The sequence below is a fragment of the Arachis ipaensis genome, chromosome B01 (assembly GCF_000816755.2).
Source record: "Arachis ipaensis cultivar K30076 chromosome B01, Araip1.1, whole genome shotgun sequence".
Taxonomy (NCBI): domain Eukaryota; kingdom Viridiplantae; phylum Streptophyta; class Magnoliopsida; order Fabales; family Fabaceae; genus Arachis; species Arachis ipaensis.
Window position 1 is genome coordinate 41,063,548 of NC_029785.2, and position 8,980 is coordinate 41,072,527.

At 37.2% G+C, this 8,980-nt stretch overlaps 1 pseudogene; it reads left to right on the forward strand.

Annotated features, from left to right (window-relative positions):
• The window catches only part of LOC107605979, a 25,714-nt pseudogene continuing 18,515 nt past the window's right edge, over positions 1,782–8,980 (forward strand).

Here is an 8,980-nt window from a genome sequence, read left to right on the forward strand (position 1 = left end):
ATTAACACGATTATTATTATAAAATATGATATATTTTAACTTGTTTAGGATAAATTTACAATTTAAAATATTTTATAGATTTTAAAATTAATGATAAAATAATTAAAATGAGCCAAATATATTACACGAATAATAAATGTATTTTATATTATTCATTTTACCTCTAGAGTTATATTAATACATTACGCCAGAAGCGGCAAATGGCAGCGGCCATATACCAGCGGTCTTTGAAAATGCTGCTAAAATACTAGATTGTAGCAGCCTTGGTGACGGTTTGAGATGGGGCTGCTAAATCAAACAATTTGGCTGTAGTTTATGGGCAAAATGCCACACACAAAAAATTTCCAGTTGGAATTAAAAAAAGAAACCTCTCCCTCGGTGATTTAAGAAAAACACAAAACTTCAACGTTCGCGGTCTCTGTCCCTGTCCCTGTCCCTTTCACGATCACGGTTGTAGCAATCGGAGTCAGCGGAGGGTTTGGAATCGGCTGCAGAATCGAAGGAAGGTCAATTACGAGAAAGGAGCTGCTCTTGGCTGTGCTTCTGGTTGGCGATTTCCTGCTGGAGTGCCAGTTGCTCGCGTTGGGTTTTAGTAAGGAAGACGGGCTTGGATGGTGCGGTAGAGTTGGTGACTGCAGCAGGGGGTAAGGTGAGATCATCGATTGAGGGTTTCATGGTAGTTGGCTATGCTCCTATGAAGTAACAGAAAAAGAGGAAAAGGAATCGCTTGGTTAATTGCGGGAGGGGACAAGAGAACACACCATAAGACAAGAGTACCTCAACACTAAAGATCAAAGCAAACAATTTGGCTGTGAACTTTTTTTTAAATTACCTGTAAGTTTTTCTTTAAATAACAATGACCATTCAATTTTTTCTTCCTTTATGCAAATTATTCATCTTCTTCCTTTTCATTGTACAGATACCAAAAAAAAAAAAAACATCTAACAGTGTCCTTTTTAAGCCACTAGTATTGCCCATTGAATTAATTCTAACTATTTAGCATTGTTTTGAAAGCTCAAAATGTTGAGGTCTGAACTATTTTGTATTTCGTGATATATGTTGTGTTGTGCTTCTACGTAGTTGTAATTGCTAATATCTTGACCTTACGGCTATTCAGGCTCACCAGGAATTATGAAGAAACTAGTCAATTTGATTGAAATTATATCTGTCATGGAGGTTGGTTTATGGCACAAAAAATATTTGAATTTTTTTAATGATATTACTTTTGCTGGTCACATGCATTATATTATTTTAGTCTTAAGAAGATATTTACTTCCATGGGTAACTAAGATTTCTATTCCCTTGTATTTTAGTGTGAAAATAAATTGTTATCTTGGTAATAATTTTTCTTTTTTTTTGTCCCTTAAAAGCTAGGTTTTGATACGCTTGATTGGTGCTGATGAGCATATGTATGTATGTAAATCATGTGGATGCAATGAAGTGGATTGAAGACATCAATGTGCTTGATATGATTGTTGAGAAGTTCAGTTCTTCAGTAAGTAGTGTTGGTTTTCTAAAATATCTAACATATGAAAAACCTAGTTGTGGATATGCTACTATGTGGGAGTGGGATATTTTTTCCATTAAAAAAGTATATTGTTTGCAAGAAGATAATATAGATCAAGGTAAAAAGATTTTTGCTTGATTTTTGTTTGACAAGTTCAATCTCTTTGATTTGTATTGTGTTTTAATTTACTAGTCGTTAATCAAATTTGAATAAATGCAGCAATGTAGGAACTAGTTGGGATAATATCAGCAAATCAGGAGAGAGAAATTGGTGAGCTAATTGAAAAGCTATGGAAAAAGTTGACAAAGAGGGTGTAATCACAATCTCAGTAAGTTTTTATATTTGCAACTTGGGTACTTTATTTTTTCTTTAGTTTCTAGTTTCTGTGTCTGATGGTTTTGGATATTTATACCCATGATACTGCATCTGTTCAGCTCTAACTTGAACCTGTTTCAGGATGGCAAAACATTGTACAATGAGTTAGAAGTTGTTGAAAGAATGAAGCTCGACAGGGGATACTAATGAGCGGATATTTTATACGCTTTTTGCCACTATTTTCATATAGTTTTTAGTATGTTTTGTTTAAGTTTTATTAAGTTTTCATAGGTTTTAGTGCAAAATTTAAATTTTTGGATTCCACTTTCAGTTTGTGTATTTTTATACAATTTTAGGTATTTTTTGGCTGAAATTGAGGAGCAGGAGCAAAAGTCTGATTTAGAGACAGAGAAAGCACTGCAGATGTTGTATGGAACTGACCTCCTTGCACTCAAAAGAGCTTTTATGGGGCTACAGAAGTCGACATGGAGCGTTCTCAATGGCAATGGAAAGCTAACATCCAAAGCTTTCCAGCAATGTATAATAGTCCATACTTTGCTGCAGAATTCAAGGCCCAAAACTAGCGTTCAATGCCAGCCTCCTGCCCTTTTCTGGCGTCCAGTATCCAAAGGAGAAGAGACCAGCGTCCAACACCCATAAGGACCCCCTAGCCAGCGTTCAACACCCTAGAGGCCTCCAAGCACGTGGATCTCAATCAAGCTCAGCCCAAACACTCACCAAGTAGACCCCAGAAGTGGATTTTAGCACTAAAAGACTGTTTTACCCTTCTTATGTAATTCTTAGTCATTAGCTTAGTATTTATTTGAGAACTTTTATAGTTTTAGAGGAAGACCTGATACCATATTTTCGAATTCCACATTGTATTTTCTATCAGTATGAGTTTCTAAACCTCATAGGTTGAGGGGAGGAGCTCTGTTGAGTTTTATAGATTAATAAAAGTATTACTGTTTTATTTCAATCCGTGTTTGATTCTCTATTCTAAGATATATCTTTGTTCTTCATCAATATGAATGCGTTGAACCAGAAAAAGTTATCTTATTCTACATGGGTTCAGAGTGAGTCTTTCATCGGACAATAATGAACCACTAGCTTGATTATACATCTCTTAGATGGCTAATCCACGACTTCGTTGGGGACATTTTGAGACATCAGTTCAGCCGAGGTATGGGGAGATTAGAGTCTTTGTGGTAGAGGCTAGAACAAAAGGCACAACATCCTTTGATCCAGAAGATTCGTACTTCTCTGTGGTGTTTTGAGTAGGATCACTAAAGAGAATGAACTGCAGGAGCTTCACCCTCAATTAGAATGGATCTGCACTAACCCTGGGGTTCAGATCTGGAGGAGCATTAGCGATCTTGTAATAAAGACGTTAATCACTTACAGCCTGCCATCGAAGAAATTATTCACGGTTGGAATAGACAGTAAGACCAGATTAATCCAAAAGAACAAAGCATCTCCAAGCCTTAACCATCTTCTTATCATTGCAAACACATCAACCTAGTAACGTTTTATTTATTTTCTTTTCATTCAAATTAAAGAATCAACCAACTTCTCTATCCGTCTGACTAAGATCTACAAGATAACCATAGCTTGCTTCAAATTACAATCCTCGTGGGATCGATCCTGACTCACTTAGGTATTACTTGGACGACGCACTGCACTTGCTAGTTCAGTTGTACGAAGTGTGGGAATTCATGCACCAAGTTTTTGGCGCCGTTGCCGGGGATTGTTCGAGTTTGGACAACTAACGGATTATCTTGTTGCTTAGATTAGGTAATTTCCTTTTCTTTACAGGTTTAGTTTTATTTTATCTGAGTCTTTTAATTTCTTCTTCCTTTTCGAAAAAAATTTCAAAATTTTTTTTTCAAAACCTTTTTTTTTCTTTATTAATCTTTGTTTTTGGTTTGAGTCTTTTGTTTATGTCCTTGTTAAATTTTCGAATTTCTTTGAGTCTTTTTCTAAAAATTTTCAAAAATAGAGTCTTTTGTTTGAGTCTTATGTCAATCTTTAAGTTTGGTATCTTCTTGTGTCTTTTCTTTAAAATTTTCAAAAATTGTGTCTTTGGTTTTCAAAATCTTTAAGTTTGGTGTCCTTTGCACGTTCTTGTTTTCTTTGAATTCTTTAAGTTTTGTTCTTGGTGTTCTTCTTGATCCTCAAAGTGTTCTTGTTTTCCTTTTTATTTAGATCTTAACATTTTTAAGTTTGGTGTCTTTTTGTGTTTTTCTTTCCAATTTTTGAATTCTAGGTGTCTTAGATCTAAAAATTTTAAGCTTGGTGTCTTTTTGTTATTTTTCTCTTTCTTCATTAAATTCAAAAATAAAAAAAATAAAATATCTTTTCTTATCTTTATCTTAATTTTCGAAAATTACAACAAGTTTTTCAAATTTTAATTTCAAAATCATTATCTTATCTTATCTTAGTTTTAAATTTCAAAATTCAAATCTTTTCAAAAATCATATCTTTTTCAAATCTTTATCTTACCTTGTTTTCAAATTCAAAATTAAAAAATTTTAAAATTTAATTTTCAAAAATCTTATCTTATCTTATTTCAAATTTCAAAATCAAATCTTTTTCAAAAATCAAACTTCAAATGTTTTCTTTTAAAATTTGATTCTTTCTTATCTTATCTTTCTTTTAAAATTTAAATTTCAAATCTTTTTAAATTAGAAACTAACTTTTTGATTTTGATTTCAAATCTTTTTAATTTAAAACTTATCTTCTCTTAACTTCCTTATCTTATCTTCCTTACCTAACTTATCTTAGCTTTTCTATCTTATCGTCTTTTAAATTTTAAAATTAAATATTTTACAAATCTTTTCAATTCTTATCTTATCTTGTTGACTTTTTCAAATATTTTCAAAATCAAATCTTTTCTAATCTTCTATCTTATCTTGTTTTCAAATCTTTCTTAATTAGTTAGTTGATTTCTCTTTCTTCTTTTTCAAAACTTCCTAACTAACTCATCTCTCTTCTATTTTTGAAAATATCTTCTTTATTTTTCCTCATCTTTTTCGAAAATCATCATTAAATTTTCAAATCTTTTTAGTTCATTAACCTTTATATGATTAATAAATAAAATAAAAATAAAAATATTTGAATTCTAGTTTCTAATTTTGCTTCTAATTTTCGAATTCTTCCTCCCTTCTAGCCGAATTCTTCTCCTCCTCCCTCTATCTTCATTATTCTTTCTTCCTTTGGATATCTGACCAGGAGCTCCTTATACTGTGACATAGAGACTCCCATTTTTCTTTGTCTCTTATTTATGTATGCAGAGACACCGGAGTCACTATGGGAATACAAGAATTGCGAGACCTCAGGGCTCCTATACATTTGACACTCCTATTGACTCAAATGACTTTAAGGTCAACCTAGACCAGGTTCTGCTGTTACGGCAGAAATGCCAGTTTCATGGACACCCATAGGAAGACCCCAGTAAGTTCATCTCCGACTTCCTGTAGTTCTGTGACACTGTAGAGGTCAATGGAGTGGACCCTGAAGTCCCCAGACTAAAACTCTTCCCATTTGCTCTGAGTGATCAAGCAAATGAATGGTGGCATATGGAACTTAGAGGAAGTGTGAACACCTGGGATAAGGTTATTAACAATTTTTTGAACAGGTTCTCCCCCTCACAGAGATTAACTAAGCTAGTGACCGATGTTCAGACCTTCAGGCAGAAGGGGAGTGAGTCTCTCCATGATGCTTGGGAGAGGTACAAGCTGATGTTCAGGATATGTCCTCCCCATAGGTTCTCAGGATGGGGCAAGACAATGATCTTCTATGAGCAATCTCTGAGATAGCCAGGAAGACAGTAGATCACTTTGAAAATAGCCCTCTGTACTTTATAGAGACACATGAAGAGGCAGATGAGCTCATTGAGATAGCTGCCAATAACCAGCACTTATACTTCTGTGAGGAGACTCCAAATAGGACAAAAGTTCTAGACATGGAGACTGTAGTCGCACCCCCTGATGAGGTTTATAATGCTCCTAGTGATATGAGTGGTAACTACCCTCAAGGAGACACTCTCACCCATAACCGGTGGACACCTGAGCAGGTTAATATTCATCTTACTGAGTTGTTTGAGGAAGTGCATCCCTATAGGGCCCTCACAGAAAGGCTGATGCTCTCTGGGAAGGAGACCTTAAAAGATGGTGAGACAGTAGTCTTCACCAAAGAGGCCGAACCTCAGGAGTCTGCTATTGTGGGACTGAAGGCAATCAAGAACCAGGAGGATCCTGAGAATGCCATTGAGCACACCCCACAGAGGAGAAAGAATCTCGAGTTGAATCTTCTCTGGGTGTGTAAGAGGAGCCTGTCATTACCACAGAGCACGTCCTTACAGAGGTGAAAGAACCTCAAGAGCTACCTTTCCTAGGCATGCAAAAAGAACCAGAAAATGAGTAGTTGGCTCATTTCCCAGCAGCCCTTAAGAAGTTGCAAGTCAATATCTCTGTTGCAAAGGTTTTGGGAAAAAAGACCCCCTATACAGCCTGTCTAAAAGACATTTTTTTAAAAGAAGGACCTAAGGGGAGATAAAATAGAGATACTTACTGAGAAGTACAGTATCCTAATTCAGAATGAGCTGCCAAGGTGCCAGATCTAGGGATCTTTCAGATTCTATGGATTACTGGAAAGATCACTTTTGACAAAGCCCTGTAAGATCTTGGCTTGAGTTTAAATCTGATACCTTCATCTGTGATGAAGAAGCTGAAAATCCAAAAGGCACAAGAAACAAGGATCACCTTGCATAAGGACTAGATGGTGTTCAAGATTCTTAACCCTCCATTACCCATTGACAAGGGAGGCACTTGCATAAAGGATTCAGCATTCAAGCCTCCTCCCTTGGATGAAACCAATTCAATCCTCCTAAGACCAAATGTAAGTTTGGTGTTAGATGTACACTATCCACAAAGGAGGAAGGCCCCAAAAGGAAGATACCTAGGGGTTGGAAAAACAAAAATATCCCTACTGAAGGCTTTTCACCATGGAAGATGGTAATGTTCACTTATCTCATCATGGTATTCACCATGGAAGAGGAAAATGGCACTAAGGGACACCAGCATATTGCTACAAGCCAAACCCTGCCTCATGCAGTAAATGAGATCTTGTCTCTTGAGTGTATTAAGCTAATCCATGAGAGCACAGGAAGGAAGATCCCAGTAAGGAGTAAGGATTTATTCCTCTATGACTATCGTCCTCCTTGAAAGGAGTTGTCTGTCAAGCTAATGACATTAAAGAAGCGCTTGTTAGGAGGCAACCCAACCATAAGTAGAGTATTTCTGTTCTTATTGCTTTTGTTTATTTTCATTTGAGTTTATTTTAGTTTATTTTTAGAGTTTTTCCTTGCTTTTTAATGTTTGTGATCATGTGCAGTAGTTAGAACGGAAATAGAAATAGTCAGAGCTGGAAACAGAACACCCTGAAGCAGAAACTTTGCTAGAGTTGAATGCCAGACACGGAGCCAGAGTGGGCGTTCAACGCCCTCTGGGGAACAACAAACTGGTGTTGAACGCCAGCCAGGGAGCCAGGCTAGGCGTTCGACGACCAAAAAATAGGGATGTCAACGGGGCAGGGTGGCGGTGGGGGATGCCTCCCTGCTCCCCATCCCCGCCCTTAGATTCGCTCCCCGTCCCCGTTCCCATTTCCTGCCGTGAGGGAATAATGCTCCCCATCCCCATTCCCCACAAGGTCCCATTCCCCGCGGGGATCCCATTCTCCATCTATTTGATAGTTCTAACTAATTATTAATTTCCATATGAATTGAGCTGCAAGTATCCATCTTATACAAAAATAGCAAGATTTTATACAAAAAGTATAAATGACACGATGGTGACTTCTTTCGAAATGACGCAGTGAGGGGACGCAACGACGAGCTAGAGGGCAAAGTAGTGGATGAGGTGAGAGACGCAAAAATAGAGAGGAGAATGGACACAACGACAGAGTTATGAAAGGAACGCCGCAAATAGAAAGCACGACGCGGTGAGGGTGATGGCACGGTGAGGTGTGACGATGCGGTGAGAAGGGAGAGTGGCAAGGAGGTGGCTGCATAGAGGTTGAATAGAGTATGGACAGTTTTAGGGATCTCTGAATTGAAGAGGGGTTATGCAAATGAAGATTAGGAGTTTTCGATTTCTATATGTGTGTGTGTGTGTGTGTGTGTGTGAGAGAGAGAGAGAGAGAGAGAGAGAGAGAGAGAAATGACTAAAAAACATTTATGAGAAATAAACTATTAAGGATAATTCAGTAAATTTATAAATTTTGGGGAATAGGGGGATCCCCACTCGGGTCCTCGCGCCTGCCTCGGGGAAATTTTATCCCCCATCCCCATCTCGCGGAGAAAACTTCCCACAGTCGGATCCCCATTCGGGACAGTCCCCGCAGGGATCCCCACATCTCGGGGAGTTTTGCCATCCCTACAAAAAAGGCAGAAGATCTGGCATTGAACGCCAGGAAGGAGGTTCCTCCTGGGCGTTCAACGGCACAAATGGGTGGCAAGCTGGCGTTCAACCCCAGCTATGGTGCACAAGCTGGGCATTCAACGCCCATAAGTTGGGCAGGGAATTTGAACTCCCTAGCTTCTCAGGTCCCACAGAATCTCCAACTACTTCACCATCCTCCATGAAATAGCAAATAGAAACAAGGGCTATGAGGGAAGAACAACAAAGACAAGGGCGTGACATTGAAGAGATCAAGCACTACATTGGATCTTCAAGGAGGAGTAGTGGTCGCCATCACTAAGGTGGATTCGTTCTCTTAATCCCCTTTTCTTTTATGTTATTTTTATGTTTTCTGTTATGTTTTATTGTCTGTTCTCTTGTTCTTGTTGCTTGATCATCTATGTCTTAAGGCTATAAAATGTTCCATATATCTCTCACCTTACTTAAAAGAAAAATTTTATTTTAAAAGAATTGAGAGATACATGAACTTTGAGTTATATAATAAGAATAGTCAATTATTTTGGTGTGGTGGCATTGCTTTTGTTTTCTAAATGTATGAATGAACAGTGCATAATCGAAGTTGGAATTAAGAATTTTGGCTCTTGAAAGAATGATGAAAAAGGAGAAATATTATTGGTAATTTGAAAAATCCAAAAATTGATTCTTGAGGCAAGAAAAATAGCAAAAAAGCAATAATATA